Source organism: Dysidea avara, chromosome 15 (assembly GCF_963678975.1).
Source record: "Dysidea avara chromosome 15, odDysAvar1.4, whole genome shotgun sequence".
Classification (NCBI taxonomy): Eukaryota; Metazoa; Porifera; class Demospongiae; order Dictyoceratida; family Dysideidae; genus Dysidea; species Dysidea avara.
The window spans coordinates 10,710,539-10,732,050 of NC_089286.1; the positions used below are offsets into that span (position 1 = coordinate 10,710,539).

Consider the following 21,512-nt stretch of genomic DNA (forward strand, 5'->3'; position numbering starts at 1 on the left):
CCACTTCCCACTGCTTTAAAAGCGATCAAGATATTCTATTAGAGCAGTCAAGTGATAGACTCTTTCCAAAAAATATATCACTGCTTAGCAACACCTTTCCGACATTTTGATTGGGGCCACTGTCAATAATCACGATCGCACTGCATAGAAATACGGTGGTGAATACAGCTCGAGCAGAGAAATATTGTTGAAGGACAGGCTATAGAAGTCTTTGAGGTTGCAAATTAGTGTTCTGGTTAGAGGCAGGTGGTTATTAGGGCTGCAAAACATCCACAACACTAATTTCCTTGCCTGCCCATACAAGAAGCTATTATATAGCATTTTTGTATGGGTAATCATTAGTACTGTATTGGTGATAGTAACTGTAACAGGCTGACCTCCCACCTCCCACATGCTATATAATAGCTTCTTGTACTGGCAGACAAGAAAATTAATGTTGTCGATGTTTCACACCTTGTTCAGCCCTGATAACCACCTGCCTCTAACCAGAACACTAATTTGCAACCTCGAAGATTTCTATGGCCTGTCCTTTAACAATACTACTGATACTACTCTGCTCGAGCTGTTTTCACCACCGTATTTCTATGTAGAGCAATCGTAATTATTGACAGTGGCCCCAATCAAAATGTCGGAAAGGTGTTGCTAAGCAGTGACGTATTTTTGGAAAGAGTCTATTACTCTAATAGAACAATCAAAGCTACACCTTAGCCACAACCTTTGCCTTGCAGTTAGTTTGTTTATTTCATATTTGATTGTTAACTTTAAAAAGGTATTCTAAAATCCAATTTCAGCGCTTCTAAAATCCTGGAAGTGTGTCCTCAGATGCCTTATTGTTTTATTCCTTATCTACGAATAATACACTTTTCATTAAGTTTCAGAAACCCCATTAAAAATTATATCCACCACTGGTAAATGTTGCCAGACATAATAGTAAAGTATGTAGTTTTGTTTTTGTTTTTGGTCTGTAAGTATGTTACTACTCTATATACCTGTTTTACAGCTATGCATGATTTAAGTAAAAAGATCACCACAGCTACCATGGAGCTCTATCACAGTATTGTAAAAGATCTCCCTCCCACACCATCCAAATTCCACTACATCTTCAACCTCAGAGACTTGTCACGTATATACCATGGTCTGTGTTTGACCACCCCAGACAGGTTTGATAGTGTAGCTAGCTTCATCAGAGTGTGGAGAAATGAGTGCCTGCGTGTGTTCTATGACCGACTGACAAATGACAAGGACAAAGATCTAGTTTCGGTAAGTAATATAGTACTAGTATGAGCATTCACAAGTATGTATGGACATATCTATCTCTTATGTATACAACAGACATTGGTGTACTTATTTTTGATTGATTGTGTAGGAACGTTTAAAGAGTTTGCTTCAAGAGCACTTTTCAGAACATACAGAAACAGCACTGAGGGATCCACTACTGTATGGTGATTATCGTACAGCATTAAACCCTGAAGTGCCAAGGATCTATGAAGACATCCAAGACTATGATGCTGCCAAGGGATTATTTGAAGAAGTGTGTGACTTTGCTATGATTGTTATCATAAGTAGCATTGATGTTCACTTCAGATCCTGGAAGAATACAATGATAGTCACAAGCCGATGAATCTGGTGTTGTTTGATGATGCTCTACAACACTTGACACGTATCCACCAGGTGATCCGTATGGACCAGGGTCACGCCCTATTGGTGGTAGTGGTAGACAGAGTCTGGCTCGTCTGGCAGCATATGCTGCTGGTTGTGGAGTATTTGAGATCACTCTGAGTAGAGGATATGGTGAGGAAGAGTTTAGAGAGGATCTGAGGTCACTTTACAACAAGCTAGGAATAGAAAACAAAAAGGTAAACATAGCATATATGTACCTTTAGTTACTGACATATGCTTTCACCAGTCAAGATTACATTTGCTTACATGTGAAGGTGTTACATGTTATGTTCTGTAGATGGTGTTCTTATTTACTGATGGTCATGTGGCTCAAGAAGGTACACATTTATGAACCTGTTTAGTTTATGGTTCACTTTAGTGTATTATCACTTGTAGGATTTCTAGAGCTTATCAACAACATGTTGACTAGTGGTATGGTACCTGCTCTGTTTGCTGACGATGAAAAGGATCAGATTATTGGACAAGTAATCTAATTTAGCACTCTCATACGTACATATAACATTTTACAATACACAATATGTACATCATGTTTAATTTCTACATCTTCCATATACATAAACACATTGTATGTATATGCACACATGTGCACATGAGCTTGCACAATCAAAATATACAGGGCTGAAATGAAGGTCGAATTTTACCCTCTGAAGCTTCTTGAAAGAAAGCCACCCAAGCTTCGAAGCTTTGCTGATTATGCCATGTTAGTAATTAATGATCATATCTGATGGGTGTACACTCATTTGGTCTCATGCAGACTTTGTTGCAGCTGTAGTACAGGCTCTAGTACAACTGCTCAGATACCATGATTTTGTCTATGATATTTGTAGCTTCCAAGAAGCACATGGCATTTTGACTGATTAGACATGGCAGTATCCATGGCTATGAAGCTTTGGAGGGGGTAAAACCACCTTCAAAGTTTACAAAAGTTTCGAAGCTTCCGAACCTTTGTTCCAGCCATAGTTTGTACATATTAATTATATCTATGAATGTATAATTATTTCATAAATGTACAGATACCTTGCAATACATTGTTCGTATTTATACACACATATAGGTTCGTGCTGAGGCTCAGAAGACTGGGTTACCACCCACCAGGGAGAGCACTTGGGGATACTTTGTCAGTAAATGTGCTAACAATCTCCACATTGTGATGGCAATGTCACCAGTTGGTGATACACTAAAGAATAGATGTAGAAACTTTCCTGGTTTAGTCAATAACTCATCCATTGACTGGTTCACTGCTTGGCCTAAACAAGCATTACAAGCAGTAGCCTCTCGATTTCTATCTGAGGTTAGCAACACTGTATGTTGATACAGAATTGCTTCAAAATCTTGTAACAGTATGTACACTCTTGAATAGAAGGTATTGTAGAGTCTGGTTGTTAGGTACATCTGCTTAATAAAGTTTACAAAGAATATTACAATTAACATTTACGTAGTTGTTAAGCACATTTGTTAATAAAAAAACCTCATTGCAAGCAATATAGATTCACTTTCTTGAGGTGTTGTCATTTGCAGTCACCACATGGAGTCTGGTTTTTGTACAAATTCTTTTTGTGGAGCATGTATTTCATACTATAGAAGACCGTTTTGCTTGGTAAGTGTATAGTGAAAGGCAATTAATTGTTGGCCATGTACCACGTGAAATTTTACACCTTGCACAATTGAAAAACCTCTAGCATTTCTTCTCTTGTATAGTGCACTTCAAATTGGAGCTTCATGTTTGTCCACATGTGCTGATACAAAGATTAAGTACAAGAAATGAATATGTGACCTAATTTTAGAAAACCATTGATATACGCACATTTATCAAAGTTCATTTTATTGGTTCTTTGTTGTCTACAGGGACAGAGAAATGGATTGGCTAAGTTTCAGCTTCATAAGATAAGCAGTGTGGAAAATACAGCAAGACACCCGGACGAGTGAATAAATCAATATGTACAGAAGACATCGAGAAAATAATCTACAGGCACTTATATAAACCATCATAACATACCCTTGTGGTCTGGGGGCGAGACTACATAACATACTGATACAACGGTGTACGGAGTTGAATCTTTGCTCATTGCATTCGCCATGAATTTATGAAACCACGAAGGTATATAGTTTTTGCCAAAGGTATTCTTCTGTGATCCGGAAGGAAGGCGAATTCATTGAAGAAAAATCGTCGTAAATTCTTTCGTCACCGCAACGTAAATAGACGTCCGTAACTCAGAAACCCACCTGTGTATGAAGATGAAACAAGGATTTTAAAACTCCCTATGAATAGGGGAACACGATGATGCCCAGGATTTATCCACTGGAGTGTCAATTCACTGACCAGAAAGGCGATAAAAGCTTGCATAAATTTTTTCTGAAGCTTGCATTTTTTACCCATTGTATTTGAATGCGTTTTATTACAAAAGTATTCTTGTGCATAGATCGACGGTTTTCTAAAATTAGGTCACAATTATGTGCTTAACAAATAATATGCACTTAATATATATATATATGTGTGTGTGTGTGTGTGTGTGTGTGTGTGTGTGTGTGTGTGTGTGTGTGTGTGTGTGTGTGTGTGTGTGTGTGTGTGTGTGTGTGTGTGTGTGTGTGTGTGTGTGTGTGTGTGCACTTAACAACCAGACTCTACAGTATGTAATGTACGTGTACAGGTTCAGACCAAGTAAAAAATTCAGGGTGCAGCATATGAAAAAAAAATTTAAAGAAAAAAAAGGCAGTAAAATGCAGCTGCAACTACATTTTCTTGTTTTCATCTTTTTGGGGATGGGTGATAAGCACAAGGATTGTGTGGTATAAAATTTCTTCATCACACATTTAGCGTACAGTACATTGTACTGCACATTCAGTTGCACATTCAGTGTACAGTACATACATTGTCAAGGACTTGTAAACATTTTTGGAATTGTGAAATACAGTCATATACGTGTAGTCGTGTAGTCGTATATAGGACCACAAAACATGACCTATAGCGCTTGTTCTGTGTATTCATAGTCTCAAACCAAAAGGATTTCATCTTGAGAACATTTGTGTATTACAGAATGATCAAATCCCAGATGACAAGACCAGTGCAGTAGTGGAACACATTGTATATGTACACTTATCAGTTGCTGACTACAGTAAAAAATTCCTACGGAAATGGCGTAGAGTTAATCATGTCACTCCCAAGAACTACCTTGACTTCATCAACAGTTATACTGACCTACTGAAACAGAAGGATAAATTCTTCCTTGATCAGGTTAGAATGGATATGATGTATTTTCACATGTATAGCAGCTGCTGCACTAAACCTGTATTATTGTATGTGTACACTTGTACAGTGTCACAGGCTCAGTGGAGGTCTTACAAAACTTATTGAGGCCTCAGAACAGTTGAGTGTGCTGAATGAAAAACTAGAGGTGCAGAAAGAAGCTGTGACAAAGAAGACAGCTGCTTGTGAGGAACTGTTGAATGATATATCTTCTAAAACTGAACAAGCCAAAGAAAAACAACAAATGGCTCAAGCTAAAAGTATTGAAATTGAGGAACAAAATAAAGTTATTGCTGTTGAAAAGGTAATGTGATTAAATGTGTATTACTATTATAAAACTTACATACACAAGTATGCATGTGTATTTGTACAGTTGCTTTACAATGATTATTCAAACTTTCTATTTGTGCACTTTCTGTCATCAATTGCACTGTAGGCAGACGCTGAGGAAGCATTAGCTGCTGCTCTTCCAGCTCTGGAGGAGGCTAGAATTGCTCTTAGTGATCTTGACAAGTCTGATGTTACAGAAATCAGGTAGGGATCACAAATCATTGTGTAGTAGTTGTACCATGGCCACAAGGGATTTGCCTTATATACAAAGATTCCAAAACCTGAGGGCTGCAAGTCCTCAGATTTGGCATATATCTAGGCAATTCCCAAGAGTATAAATAATATATACCATGTGGACATACTCACCAAATAGGTGGAAAGGCATTCATTCCATTAGCTTTATACAAGATATCTTTATACAAAGATATGTAAAGATTGATTGTGGGTTTTACAGTGTGGCCTATGGTACTTGCAGAACATTGTTCATAGCCTGTACAATGCTGTTGTACAGAAGCTGTAGGTGTTGCATGTTTAGTGATACCATTTCTAGTCTTACAACCCATTAAAGATAAGCTAGGGCATTAGGATAAGTGTAGAGAGTATAGATTTATTGACCTTGAATGTCTTGTCATGCAATTGGAATGCGTTGTGTGGAAAAACGATCCAATCATTGTCAAAACAGTTATTTAGTGATATCTAGTTGCTGAACTATACAATACAATGCTTTTTCCTTCAAGAAAACACTTAGTCTAATTAGCCTATTCTAGCTAAACTCAAACCCACAATCTAAAACTTTAAACAGTTCAATATACTACCTCAGCATCAATGGCATTTGTGATCAGGGTTGTACCGCAGAGTTAGCACACATATGTGACCGGATCTGCAAAAACCCGACACAATCACACATTTTTCAAATTCCTGTTTATTAATCTACTTAGCCAAGTGTACCCTCTGGCAAAGTTTCAGCCTCGTATGCCAATAACTTTCAGAGTTACAGCCCTACAAAGTTGCAACAACAGAAAAATCAATTACAGTATAAAGCATTGAATACAATGGGTGAAAATGTTTGCATATTATTGAAAATATTCCGTAAACTTTTTGAATGCCTCTTTCTTAGTGAAGGAAAGGACTAACAATAAAAACCTGGATATTATCTTATTCGCCTACTCAAGAGCAGTTGGAAAATCTTTGTTTCGTTGCAGTAGACCCAAGAGTACACAAGTTATGAGCATTTGTTTACGTCACGTCAAAGCGATCGTACGCAATCAAATTTTCTTCACAAATTTTGCCTTTGTATGCAGTGAAGAAAGTGATAAAAATGCAAGCTTACCCAGTAATGGATTTCCCTATTCATGGCAAACACGATGGTGAAAATTTCAGCTCCATACGTCAATCTGTTCGTAAGTTACAACTAAGAGCATGTAATTTATTTTCCCTATACTTGCTGTATAAAGCTTGCAGGATTGTGTCGGGGTTTCACAAATCCGGTCACATATATATATATTACAATTTCTTATACCAAGTCATGGTTTAGAAGTGCATGCACACAAAAGCTCCAACACAAGGTGCAGCTGTGCTAGAAAAAATGTTAGAGGTTTATCAACTGTGCAAGGCTCGAGATTATGTGGTATGTGCCAATAATGTGGATTTCACTATGTTTACCAAGCAAAACAGTGTTCAACAGTACGGTATGGTACTCATGCTCCACATGAACTATTTTGGACTCCAATTATTGGTATATACAAATCACACCACTCCAAGAGATTGAATCAATAAACTCTCACGACAAAATTTCTTTATTAGGCACATATACTTAACAAATTTTGGGAAGAACAACCAGACTATACAGTATCATGATAAACCACAGGACAATATCATTACATTGCCCTGTGGTCAGGGATATAACTGTGTGGTTTCCTTTGTTCTGAAGTGTCAATGTAGTATATAGCTCCAAGTACTTATCATGATGTGTACTGTGTAATGCAGATCATTTGCTAAGCCTCCCCCACCAGTTCAGACAGTGTGTGAGTGCATAGTCATGTTGAGAGGCTTCAAAGAAGTCAGCTGGAAAACCGCTAAGGGGATGATGTCTGAAACAAACTTCCTGAACTCCTTAACAACCCTGGATGTGGATGGAATCTATTCAGGACAAGTAAGCTGCACATTTACATATGTACAGTGTAAATATGTAACACATTTATGCAGGTAAAACAAGTTGAGGCTTTCTTAAAGAAGATAGACATTGAATATGATCGTATGAAAGAAATCAGTAGAGCTGGTGCTGGCTTGTATAAGTTTGTCAAGGCAGTCATGGGCTACTGTACTGTTGCCAGAGAAATTAAACCTAAGAGAGAAAAGGTGTGTATAGGGTATTCATAACATTGTATACACTACAGTAGAACACACAAGTATATGTGTTTACCTCTTGTGCATCTTTCTGTTGGTAATACCATAGGTGGCTAGGTTGGAGAAAAATTATCAAATGAGCAAGTGTGAGCTGGATAAGATCAACAAAGAATTGAGTAGCATTGAGGAAGAGTTGAATGCTCTTAGTAAACAATACAAAGAAGCCATATCAGAAAAGCAAGCATTACAGGCTGAAGCTGAACTTATGGAGAAACGACTGATAGCTGCTGACAAGTTGATATCTGGTTTGGGTTCTGAGAAAGTCAGGTGTGTACATTTGTGTAGTATGAAGTAAAGGGGGTGAAGTTTATTCGCAAATAGGGGATAATCAGCCCAGTAAATCCTGTGGGTGCACTCATGTGTAGCTAAATACTCATACAAGCATGTTTGTGAAATTATTATACAGTGTGGTAGTACTGTATATATATATATGTAGTGAACTGACTCAGTAACCATAGTATATATATTATGTATGTATGCATTGTATAGTCTGCTTGCGCATGCGTAGGATGCAGGCGCCAGACAGTTAGTTACGAGAATTAAAGAGAAGCGTAGCTAAGGAAAAGTATCCTTGTAGCCGTTGGAACTAGCGTTATCGTTACATTTGGGGGCTTGTCCGGGGAGAACCCAGGAGTCGTCATGGTGTTCCAGCTGAAATCTTGTCAGACAGGGAAAAGGCATTTTTATCAGGGCTAATGAAAGAAGTTACACAACTATTAGGAATTCACCAAACAAACACTACAGCTTACACCCAGGGTAAGTGGAGCGATTCACTGCACATTAATCACTATGTTAGCAAAAACTACTCAAAAGGGTGGCCGTGACTGGGATCAGAATCTCCCTTATGTCCTCTTTGCTTATCGAGCTAGTGAGCAGCAATTTACACATGAATCACCTTTCTACTTGCTCTATGGTCATGATCCCAGGTTGCCCAACTGAAGCTGTACTAACCCCTGCTAAGGCAAGGTCACAAGTTGATTTGCGTGAGTATGGCATCTATTTAACCGAGAAATTAACAGAAGCATCATGCATGGGACCTTGCCAGGACACATATCAAGAGAGCACAGAAGCAGCAGAAACTGGCATATGATCAACATGCCAGAACACCTAACTTTTCAGTAGGAGACCGAGTGTTTCTATTGAAGCCTGCTGAAAAGACTGGGGAGGGCCGGAAACTAGCTCGAGCTTACCATGGACCCTACAGAGTTGTTAAACTGGCAGACAACAATGCTCATATCCGAAGAGTGGATAGGCCAGAATCAGATCTGCTGTTGGTAGCCACAGATCGTCTCAGAAGGTGCCCTGATGAAATTTTGGACAATCAGTTTTGGCCACCAGATAAGTCAAAAAGATCACCTACTTAGACTAAGCCAAGAGAACAAGTAAAGCCCACTCATCCCCACTGCCAGTACAGGAGGGACCTTGGACTGGAAGGTTAAGGAAACGTCAGCTAGGGGCAGCAGACTTAACCAGGGGGGAAAATGTAATGAACTGACTCAGTAACCATAGTATATATATTATGTATGTATGCATTGTATAGGCATGCGCGGGACGCAGGCGGCAGACAGTTAGTTACGAGAATTAAATAGAAGCGTAGCTATGGAGAAGTGTCCTTGTAGCCATTGGAACTACGCATCGTTGTTACATATCATACAGTACGATAGTACTGTATAGTAGGGGTTGGTAGAAATTATATGGTTTCGTGGATTTTCACACCTTTAAAAAACAGCCTTGCAATAAGTTTTACCCGAAAAACCACCTGGAATAAATTAGTACTGCTGTAATGATGCTGTACCTTGGTTAAGGGTGTTCTGTACAGTTGCGCATATGGCTTCCCGTAAATAATGTTTTCTGCTATAACTTTCGAACGGATTAAACCATTCTGATAAACTCTTTTTATTCTCAATAAGCTATCACTACTGCACAGTTTAGTCCAAATCCCATGCCTTAACTCACTGTAGAAGGCAAGTTATAAATTTTCGCTTCAAACTAGAACTAGTCCTACAGTTTATGCCCTAGAGACTTGATTCTTTAAAAATACATTATTGAAAACTGAACAAACAAACGTGCGTTTCTATTTTTGTTCTCTGGCTTCTCAATCATCATATACTCTTCTTCCGCTTTTGTGCTGGCACTAGTCAGTCTTCTTTACCTCCACGCCATTCCTCGCCAGAAGGAGCTATCAAAAAATGACAAATGCTCTTTTAATGCATAAATATCATGGTTGCCCATTTGAAATTTTCATGCCTATCGGGTCTAAAATGACGAACTAGTTCTAATTTTAGTATCAAGGTGTAGAAACTGAGGCACCCGCAGCTGTTCTCTGGCCACAGTTATTGTTTCTTAATTACGTAACCGGAAGATAATCGGTAAATTATGGATCGCTATATTCATTAGACCACGATGAAGAAGATACAACACTTACTTCGCTTCCTTCATGTATATCGCTCTTCTTTCTTCATTTGTGGCAGGTTATTTCATCATAAAAAACATTTTCTCATTGGGCGCGCATGCTGTTTGCTTTCATCATTCATTTGCTTCTTTGTTCTTCTCGAAGGATAACTAATAATTGTGGCGCGCCACAAATCAAATATGTGATTGTAACGAAGTGTGAGAACGTGTATGTAAGTAGTACCCAAGGAGTTGTCTCTAGCATTTATATATAGTCTTAATTACCAGTTTAGCTTTTTTGTGAGGTAGCTAGCTAATATGTCCTGGAGGGGCAGATCCACCTTGGGATTCAGACTTCTAAAAGCGAGGGTTCCACTCTTAATGGTAGACTATCCAGCGATGCTTTACTGTAAGTTCATCAATATTTAGGCCATTAGAAATGCAGCTGAAGCCTTTAACAATTGCTGTAATAGCTTTAAAAGACAAGATGATAATTATTTTTAGAGACGCTATTGCGTACGAGGGTAAAAGATAGCTGCTTCAACTGATATTTATACTATGTGGAAAACAAAAAGAGTATAATGTAGCTACGTAGCTAGCTAGCTAGACAAAAAAGTAAACAAACTAGCTATTTAAAAAATCTAAAATTTTAAAAGGAAGTAGGGATTGGTATAATATACATGCTACAAAAAGTAAGGAAACAAGCTCAAAAATGTTACAGCTAAAATGAGAAATGATCCAGCAGTAAAAAGTAAGGAAACAAGATTAGACGACTACTTGCTAAAATGAGACTCACTTTAATCCCTACTTTTGGCTAATTTGATGGTCTCGTTTCAAGATGCTAGCTAGCTAGCCAAAAGTAGGCATTAAAGTGAGTCTCATTTTAGCAAGTAGTTGTCTAATGTTGTTTCCTTCCTTTTTACTGCTGGATCGTTTCTCATTTTAGCTGTAACATTTTTGAGCTTGTTTCCTTACTTTTTGTAGCATGTATATTATACCAAGAGTTCATAATATATATACTAAGGAGAGTATCCTACTCTCATATACCCCTGTAGAAGGGCGTATCGTGAAGTTATGACGTAGCACTTCTGAGTTCGCCCGTTTTTCTTTGTATAATTAATGATGTCATTAGTTGAACATGGTATCGATTGAGCGTGTGCCTAACAACGTCGCTAGCAACCAAATCATCTCCAGCTCTAAGCGTTTCTCACCGAACTACAATCGTTCCTTCATGGGTTAAGACCGCTTAGTAGGTGTTTCTTGCTAGGCCATTCACGGATATGGCTATTCTGAGCGTCGCAAGTGTGAAATGGTGCTAACGATTCTTGCACTTTTATGGCTGCTCGTACGTCAGAAACCACAACATCTTGTCGTTACGTCATAACTTCACGATACGCCCTTCTACAGGGGTATATGAGAGTAGGATACTCTCCTCAATATATATATTATATGAACTCTTGATTATACCAATCCCTACTTCCTTTTAAAATTTTAGATTTTTTAAATAGTTATATATATATGTAATCATGGAGATTTGGGTTTTTCTGGCCAAAAATCACCCAAAAATCAGAATCATCCAAAAATCAGTTTCACAATAAAACCTTCCTGACACCTTGGTGGTATTGGTTAGTTATAACCAAGCCCAAAAGTGCCTTCAGTACGACCCTAGATACTTCCAATAGATTTTGTTTCCAATAGATTTTGTTTTTAAAATTTATTCAATGGAAATGTCTACTGACTGACTAACTGCCTGCCTATCTGCCTGATTCCTTCAGACAAGCATAACTCGATAACAGCAAGACTGCGGGGTTGATTTTTTTACTGTTCAAGATCACTTCAGCCCAACAGGTGCCCTTTGTCCTCCTTTGTGTCCCATTTCTTTTTGCTGACAGCTCAAGGTGTCGATTTGTGGTAGCCCAATGGCTTCCCTGCATTTGTGAATGGGAATTATCCATATTTTCCTTAGTGACTAGAGGCACTTCTCCTACTGTTCTTCGTTTGTAATGCTGTGAAACAGGCTGAACATAGCTGAAAGCAAAGCATAATGGCCACTTCACTTTTGAGGCAGTAATTGAGAGTTGGGGTACATGCTCAGTCGAAAACATTACCTCTGGTGTCATCCTTTCTTTTGATGCAGTATGCGTGGGTTCACCAGTCATAATGATATTACAAAAATGAAAACAAACAAGTGAAAAGAAGAAAAAAATTATGACCCTTAATTTAAAAAATTCTTAATTTTTTCCCTATATTTGTATAGTATAGGCAATTTACTTAGTGCATTAATACAAGAAGAAGGGTAACTGGAAATGAGCCTACTGACCGAGTACCTGTAATGAGTTGGCCTGGGATGGTGACGTCATTCCTTTGACAGGTTGATGTATAACCACCAGGTATATAACTACCAGCTCAGAGAACTAGCCTGCAGCAAGAATCTACTGGGCCACATTGCTTTAAAATGCTATTTTTGTATTAAGGCAAGGGCTGATACAGATTTCCAGGCAATAGATTGAATGTCACATCTTTGAAAGCATTGCAAGACACTCGCAAGGTCTGAGCAAAACTTGGAGCAGCTTAAGGCAATTCTGCTGCTAAAAAAATCACTGTCAGAAACAAAAGTAACCAGTCAAACAGAATGCTAACAGTCTCTGCTGGGCCATGACACTTAATGGAGTGCAGCATTTCCCATAATAATGCCAGGTATGCCTACTTTTAGTGATGTCCGGAAACCCAGCCACATAATTTTTTGGCATTTTCTCAAATTGCAAACCTAGACTGCTCTTTCTCCTAGTACCCAACATTTTACCACTCACAATTTATATCACCAATAGCCTAGTTCATTGGCTACAATTTGGCACCAAGCATGTTAAAATCCGTTATTCTCTTGAGAAGAAATGAGCTAATTTCTAATGCATGTGCAAACGTTGTACGGATATGCCCACCCTTACCTTAGCTATAATAGAGATTGAAAGCTAGCAACTGCAGTGAGGACTCACGATGATGCCACTGATTTGCAGTGGAACCGAAGTTTTGATTATATCATTGCTTCATTGGAGTGTCAGCCTTTGAAGTGGTTTATACTTCTGAGTTGGCAATGCAACCATCAGCAAATTATTATGTAACCACAAATGCTATAACCTAAGCAAAGAAAAACATTGATATTAACTTGTAGTATATAGGCAGAAGAATTTGGAGCTAAAAATATTATTGGCATACCTAATTATAAGGTGTTCACTAATAATACTTACACTTAAAGCATAAAGGGCACGTTAGTGCTCCTTCAATATCTAGCTAAAATATTATTGTCAGTCTGAGACCTGTATGCTTGCTAAATTCATCATGGGTCTATCCATACTTTCATGAGCCCGTAAACAGTACGTTGACATGAAGTGTACATATTGTGTGGAAATATATACGTACCTGCAAGGAGGAGTACTTATGTATTTTATTTGATTGGATAGAAACATGCAAGGGTTTCCATAGAGTAGCCATTCCGCTATATACCAGTTACTGTTCAGGAAGGGGCAGTAAAGTCCTGATAAGCTCTTTTCTCGATTATACTGCTGTATTTATGTACTATGTATGCGTTACGATCATAAGAAGGAAAGGTTAAGTATTTAGACATCTGTTGTATTGTATGTACTCTGTGTCTTTGCGTGTCTTTACAATTTCATAGATGGAAAGAAGAATTAGAAGAGCTGAAACAAAAACGTGTACGACTATTAGGAGACTGTTTGTTATCATCATCATTTCTGAGCTACCTCGGTGCCTTCTCATGGGACTTCCGTTATCAAATGCAAGTGGAGGACTGGCAAGCTGATGTTGTACAACGTGAGATTCCACTCAGTCAACCATTCAAGTTAGAAACATTGTTAACAAATGATGTTGAGATCAGTAAGTGGACATCTGAGTCATTACCACCTGATGAATTATCAATACAAAATGGAATACTCACCACAAATGCTAGCAGATACCCTCTCTGTATTGATCCTCAGCAGCAGGCTTTAAATTGGATCAGAAAGAAAGAAGAAAAGAATAATTTAAAGGTAGTTAGTTACTGTATGATCATTCCATACTTCATATGTACTCCTGTTCATTATTTAGATTTGTACTTTTAATGATCCTGACTTCATCAAGCAACTAGAACTTGCCATCAAGTTTGGTTTTCCATGTCTGTTTAAAGATGTTGATGAGTACATTGATCCAGTCATTGATTCTGTACTGGACAAAAACATTAAAGGTTGTGAATTCGATATGGTTCTCCTAGTATATTTATACATGCAAACTTAGGTTCTGGTAATCGTCAGACTATCACACTAGGAGACAAGGAGGTGGATTATGATCCAAACTTTAAACTCTACTTGAATACTAAACTAGCCAACCCTAAGTACACATCAGCCATATTTGGAAGAACAATGATCATCAATTATACAGTAACACTGAAGGGATTGGAAGATCAGCTACTCAGTGTGATTGTTGGGTTTGAAAAGAAAGAGTTGGAAGAGCAACGTGAAAGACTGATCCAAGAAACAAGGTAGACTTTTTTGTTAGTGTTAATTTTTGTAATATTTCATGTCGAAGAGCTGTTTAAGTTTATAATTGCATAATAATCATTTGTTCATTTCATATTAGTGATAACAAGCGACTGTTGAAAGATTTAGAGGATACTTTGTTAAGAGAGTTAACTACCTCTACTGGAAACATGTTGGACAATGAGGAACTGGTACAAACTTTGGAAGAAACTAAAGTTAAAGCTTCAGAGGTATACGTAATACCTATATGTCTATTCTGTGTACATTACTACATATGTAGGTGTTCGCTAAACTGAAAGAAGCTCAAGTGACATCAGCAGACATCGACAAACTCAGAGATGGTTACAGACCAGCAGCAAGGAGAGGTGCTGTACTCTTCTTCATACTGGCTGACATGGCAGCCATCAACACAATGTACCAATACTCCCTGAGTTCTTACCTTGAAGTGTTCAACTATTCCCTTAAGAAGAGCCTCCCTGACTCTCACCTACCCAAGAGACTGAAGAATATCATGGACACACTTACACACAATGTATACAATTATGCTTGTACTGGTGAGTGTTAAAGTATTTGAAGTTAGTCCATTTATTGTACTTTGTGTGGGAGGATCAAAGTGCCACCACTTACTGTATTTTCCATACTGTACCAATTAGCTGCATAACTGTACTGTATGAGTCATACAGTTGTGCAAGGAATGTTACGAAAACAAACAGCATGTACATGACATTTTAAATAGCTAAAACTAATCCTACCAGTTGGTTCTATGACTAGAAATAGATTACATGAACACTTACCGATAATCTGATCAGGGAAAGTCGAAGCAACAACCCCACACAGACAGCATGATGGATCACGTGTGTGACACTGTCAAACGCTAAAACTAGCCAAACTAATGCTACCAGTTCATTCCACGACTACAATAGATTATATGATAACTTACTGATAGTCTGATCACCAAAAATTAAAGCAATTCAGAAAATCACTTCAAGCAAGATGACCAGGAAGTATAACAAAACACTTAAAGCACCACCTATGTTTGTGTGTATGAAAAATACAACACGAGGGTGTGTGTTGAGAGGCTAATACAGCACGAGGTGAAGCTCTTGACACACACAACCTTGTGCTATATTTTCCGTACACACGTGCAGCAGTGCTTTAACCTATAACATAATTGTAGCAATGAATACTTTGCATAACATATTGTTCACAGTCACTCTAATTTTTTATCATACTTATTGTTTATCTTACAGGTTTGTTTGAGGTGCACAAGTTATTATTCTCATTTCAAATGACAATTAAAATTCAAGAAGTAGAGGAGAGCTTACAGCACGAAGAATTAGATTTCTTTATAAAGGGAAATATCTCATTGGAGAAGAGCTCTCGGCTCAACCCATATAAAGGATTCCAGACCAGGGTTGGGAAGACATTATAAGGCTGAGTGAAATTAGCCCTGATGTGTTTGGTAGCTTACCTGGTGATGTGGAAAAGAGTGAAAAGGCATGGAAAGAAGTGAGCACTTATTGTAGTGTGAAGTTTGATTTGCTGCAGTGATAACTATTGCACTTCATTTGCAGATTACCATAATTTATTGCATTGGTTCTTGTTTCTAGTGGTATGATCTGGACACTCCAGAATCTGCTACGTTTCCTGAGAAATACTCAAGGAATCTCACTGACTTGCAGCAACTGATGTTGTTGAGATGTTTTAGAGTTGATCGTGTCTACCGAGCCATCACCAACTTTGTGACCCAGAGGATGGGAGAGAAATATGTCACACCACCTGTGATCAGTTTTGAGTCTGTGTTTGAACAGTCCAGTCCTCTGTCTCCCATTGTGTTCATATTGAGCCCTGGAGCTGACCCTGCTGGAGACCTAGGGAAACTGGCTGAGAGAATGGGATTTGGAGGTAACAGACTGAAATTCCTAGCCATGGGACAGGGTCAGGAGAAGGTAAATGAATACTCTTACACACATAGCCAAGAATCCAAGATCACTTTCCCATTAACTTGTCCTAGCTTAAAGAGTTGTGTTAGCCATTATCTTTTAATTTTCCATGTTATTAACAACATAGACACGAATAGAAAGAAACTTCATTTTTTTGCTACTTATAGGTAGCCTTGCAACTACTGGAAACTGCTGCTTCAAGGGGTCACTGGCTGATGTTGCAGAATTGTCATTTGTTAGTTCGTTGGCTGAAGGACTTAGAAAAAGCTCTAGAGCTACTGCCCAAACCTCACCCTGATTTTAGACTCTGGCTAACCACTGCTCCTACGCCAGATTTTCCAATTGGTATTTTACAACGATCACTTAAGGTATCATCATGTTTGACTGAGTATTGTGTTACTGTATGTGTGAATGATCATGTGACAGAACCTCCCAATGGACTAAAGTTGAACTTACGTAGCACCTATCACAAGATTCCTGCATCAACACTTCGAGATTGTCCACATACAGCTTTCAGACCTCTTGTGTTTACTCTAGTATTCTTCCATGCTGTTGTTCAAGAGAGGAGAAAGTATGGAAAGGTAACATTCACATGTAGAAAACATAATAATTTTATACATGTGTAAGTGTTTATTGTCACTGAATTTTGTATAGCTACATGTGTTGTTACTACATATTCTGATTTACACAGATTGGATGGAATGTACATGTATTATATGATTTCAATGAATCAGATTTCCGGGTGTGTATGGATATACTAAATACTTACCTCACTAAAGCTCATGAAAATGGAGACACCAAAATTCCTTGGGAGTCCCTGAAATATCTAATAGGAGAGGTATACACGTAATGTAGTACAGACAATTTGTTAACAACATTAATGTACAGGTTATGTATGGTGGAAGAGCAATTGATGACTTTGATAGAAGAGTACTGAAGACTTATATGGATGAATACATGGGAGACTTCATATTTGACACATTCCAACCTTTTCACTTCTTCAAGAATGTTGACGTGGATTACTGTATCCCTGAAGATGGCAACAAGGACACTTATGTGGAAGCTATTGAGGCACTACCACTGGCAAACACTCCTGAAGTATTTGGGTTACACTCTAACGCAGAAATTGGCTACTTTACTAGAGCAGCTAAAGATATGTGGTCATAACTGATAGAACTGCAGCCTCAAACTGGAGAATCTGGCTCTGGTATTAGTAGGGAAGAGTTTATTGCCAACATTGCTTCTGATATACAGGTGAGAAGATACCATAGCAAATCAGTGACGTTTATCACATTGATCTTGTTACAGTCCAAGTTACCAGAGTTATACAAACTTGATGTGATCAGAAAGCAGCTTGGTGACGTGATATCACCCACCACCATTGTATTGCTACAAGAGTTGGAACGTTTTAACAAGTTAATCAAAAGAATGTCAGTGTCTCTGAGCAACCTTCAGAAGGTTAACTCTTCATAAAGACAGTGATGTTTTATGACAACCAAATTGTGTTATATTTGTACACAGGCACTGGCAGGAGAGGTTGGAATGAGTGTAGAACTTGATGAGTTATCCAAATCATTATATAATGGTCATCTTCCCTCAATATGGCGTGCATTAGCTCCTGCCACATTGAAATCACTAGGAAATTGGATGCTGCACTTCTTAAGAAGAAATGCTCAATACCAACAATGGGTTTGTATAGTTGTACAATCTACACACATCAACACATAACATATATACATTTAGGTAAAAGAGGGAGAGCCATATGTGATGTGGCTATCAGGTCTACACATTCCAGAGTCTTATCTTACAGCACTAGTACAGGCAACATGTAGGAAGAATGGTTGGCCACTAGATCGGTCCACTTTGTACACTGCAGTCACTGAGGTATGTAGCCATATTGTAGATGAATGTATTAGCTGTGATACAATATGTGTACATTTACTAATCATATTGCTAGTAATATACTGTTATTCTTCTAGTATACTAATGCTGATCAGGTGTCTGAGAGAGCACCGTCAGGTTGTTATATTAGTGGACTGTATTTAGAAGGTGCCATCTGGGACCAGGAGAATCAATGTCTTCAGAAGTCTCTTCCTAAAGTTCTCATTGAAGAACTACCAACATTACAGATAATTCCTATTGAAGCACACCGTCTAAAACTTCAAGTAAGCACACTTTTACGTATAAAAGCCTGTCCATAAATTAGTATACATAGTTTATGTGATAATGTCATATAGACACTGACAGTAGCACCTGATCTCCAGCTGCTAGTGCTACAGCTCTGTCCATTTTACAAACATTGATTACTTAAAATAGCTAGTTATACCATTTACTACTGATACTTTAGACAAGTACCGTATTGCCTTGAATTACGGCCGATCTCGTATAAACGCCTGGTCCCGTTTAGTTGCCAGGGGTATACAATACAGCATCATAACAAAAAATAAACGCCGGGTCTCGAATAAATGCCAGGTCTCAAATAAATGTCTAGTGCAGTCATTATTTTTAACAATTCTGGGCGGTGTTATAAACGATGAAGTGAAGAACGTTTTAGAGTTCCTTTTAAGCTTGAATCTGTGAAATATGCTGAGGGAAACATCAAGGAGAGTCCAGGAGAGTACAACACCAAGGTATGAAGTTGACTCGTGAATGCTGATCAGGTATACAGTGGAGCCTCTTTATTACAGAAATTTTGGGACCCAGAATTTTTGGCCTTTTTGCTGTAATATAGAGGTTTTCTTCTTTCAGGGATAAAAAATGTATTAACCAGACCTGTGGGAGCCAAAATGTTTCTCCTTATTATGGAGTTTTTTTCTATCGTGTCCTTAATTCGGGGAGTTTGTTAAGAGAGGTTCTACTGTATAAGCGCCGACCTTGTATAGTCGCTGGTCTCATTTAGTAGCTGGGGTAAAAAGTTGCTTGAAAGAAATAAATGACCAGGCCGTAATTCGAGACTATACGGTACTATAGTGGCAAATTCTGGTTTCCAAAGGGAAACTGATTTGTGTGTGTGTGTGTGTGTGTCTGTGTGTCTGTGTGTCTGTGTGTCTGTGTGTGTGTGTGTGTGTGTGTGTGTGTGTGTGTGTGTGTGTGTGTGTGTGTGTGTGTGTGTGTGTGTGTGTGTGGTGTGTGCATGCTATAGTGGCATAGCAACTATTGAGGTAATCAAGTTAGTAAAAGTTATTTATTTTTATTTATAACTTATGTTTCAGATCAGAAAGTTAGTGTGGGTGAGTTGCTCATTATTCATTACAATTTATATGCACCTGACTGTTTTATTAGTTAGCCGAATGCTCTATTTGACTATCTTGATCTTTTATTAACCGATAAGTGAAAGGGTTAATCCCTTTTCCTGACATTGGGATTGGTCTTCATCCCATCTAACCTTCCTTTCTCTGTGCCTAGGGATGTAAGCAAGTTAGTTTATATCTTCTATATAATCATTAAACATTGAAATGATGAAATAATAGTGAAAACTTCATGATAATGGCCAAATTTAGGTGGTGATACATACAGTAGCAATGCGGGCAGGAAATCTGAACATAAAATTATCAATAAGCCCAAGTGAGGTTCATTGAAGAGAACTCATATCGTAGCACTACCAACCTTCATAGAGTAGTCAAGTGTGCCTTGCTTACAATATTCTTTCTAGCTTGCCCTTGTTCTAATGCAGTTGTGTTTGCGTGTGGATGTTGTGTGTAGATTTTTACAGGAGTGAGGAGCAAGCACACAACTGTCTTGGGGGTGTGCCCAGTTTTAACATTATTTTCCATAATTAATTTATAATAGTAATGTGTGAGTTTTTGCATTTCCTCACTTTAGAACACATTCTGGACACCAGTTTACACCACATCAGATCGTCGTAATGCCATGGGAGTTGGTCTTGTGTTTGAAGCAGATCTTGCTACTAAGGAACATATTTCCCACTGGGTGTTACAAGGTGTGTGTCTACTACTGAACACGGACTGAACGATGACAATCACATGTTTAGCTAGTTATTGTTCCCCATTGTATATAGTAATGGATTGTACCACATGTCACATGAATTATATTTTTATGATGATATTAAATGCAATATTCAACTTGATGTCACTAACCATTCAGTGTAGTTTCACGTGGCCAGACCGCTTTTTCTCGGCATGGCGCTTTTCGATTTTAATTATAAGCACCTTCGAGCAGGCGCTTATAATTAAAGTCGATAAGCACCATGCGGAGAAAGAGACATTCAGTTCTCTTTTGGCTGCTGGTCACACTCACAGCTTAATGGAAGTCGACAAAGTAGTTCCAAGCGTTGAGGTTTGATAGGCGAACAGTGCAGCTTCAAAGCATTTACCATACCCGGGGAGATGATATCCAATGTACCAGACAAGCATGTGCATTCACACGTGCACTGCAGTTACACGTCATTGATTTCATTGCAAGACACTCCGACTGCAAAAGAGATTAAAATGGTACGTAGAGTAGCTGCTCATGGTCATAAACTGTACAAGCAGCCAAAATATCTTCCGAGTGTCTCGTGAAGTTATTATATTTATTACTGTGTAAACTCAAGTACAAACACACAGATATATTAGGTATAATTACATCATTAAATAATCAGCCAATTGCTCTTTTAAAATGTCTAAGGATGATATATGATTGGGTAGATTGTTCCAAAGTTTGATTGTTGGTGGTAGAAAGGAGTGTAGGAATAGGTTAGTTCTGGCTTGTGGAATTCTGTATCATTTGTGGTGTCCCCCTGGTGATTGATGTGAGTGGTAGGGTTGGGATCTCTATAATGCCTTCAACAAGTTTAAAAAACATCACTAGTTTGTTGTAGGTACGACGCTGATCTAGAGTAGGCCATTTGAGATTAGAAAGCATAGTAATAACACTACTATTCCAAGAATAATCATTAAATACATAGAGTGCTGCACTACGTTGGATCTTATCTAATTGTTGAATATCGCATTGTAGGTGTGGTGGCCATACAGGGGATGCGTACTCTAG

General features: G+C 38.3%; 1 pseudogene; it reads left to right on the top strand.

Annotated features, from left to right (window-relative positions):
- Positions 1-20,610, top strand: part of LOC136246002 (dynein axonemal heavy chain 10-like) — a 35,850-nt pseudogene extending 15,240 nt beyond the window's left edge.
- The last annotated feature ends 902 nt before the right edge of the window (positions 20,611-21,512 follow it).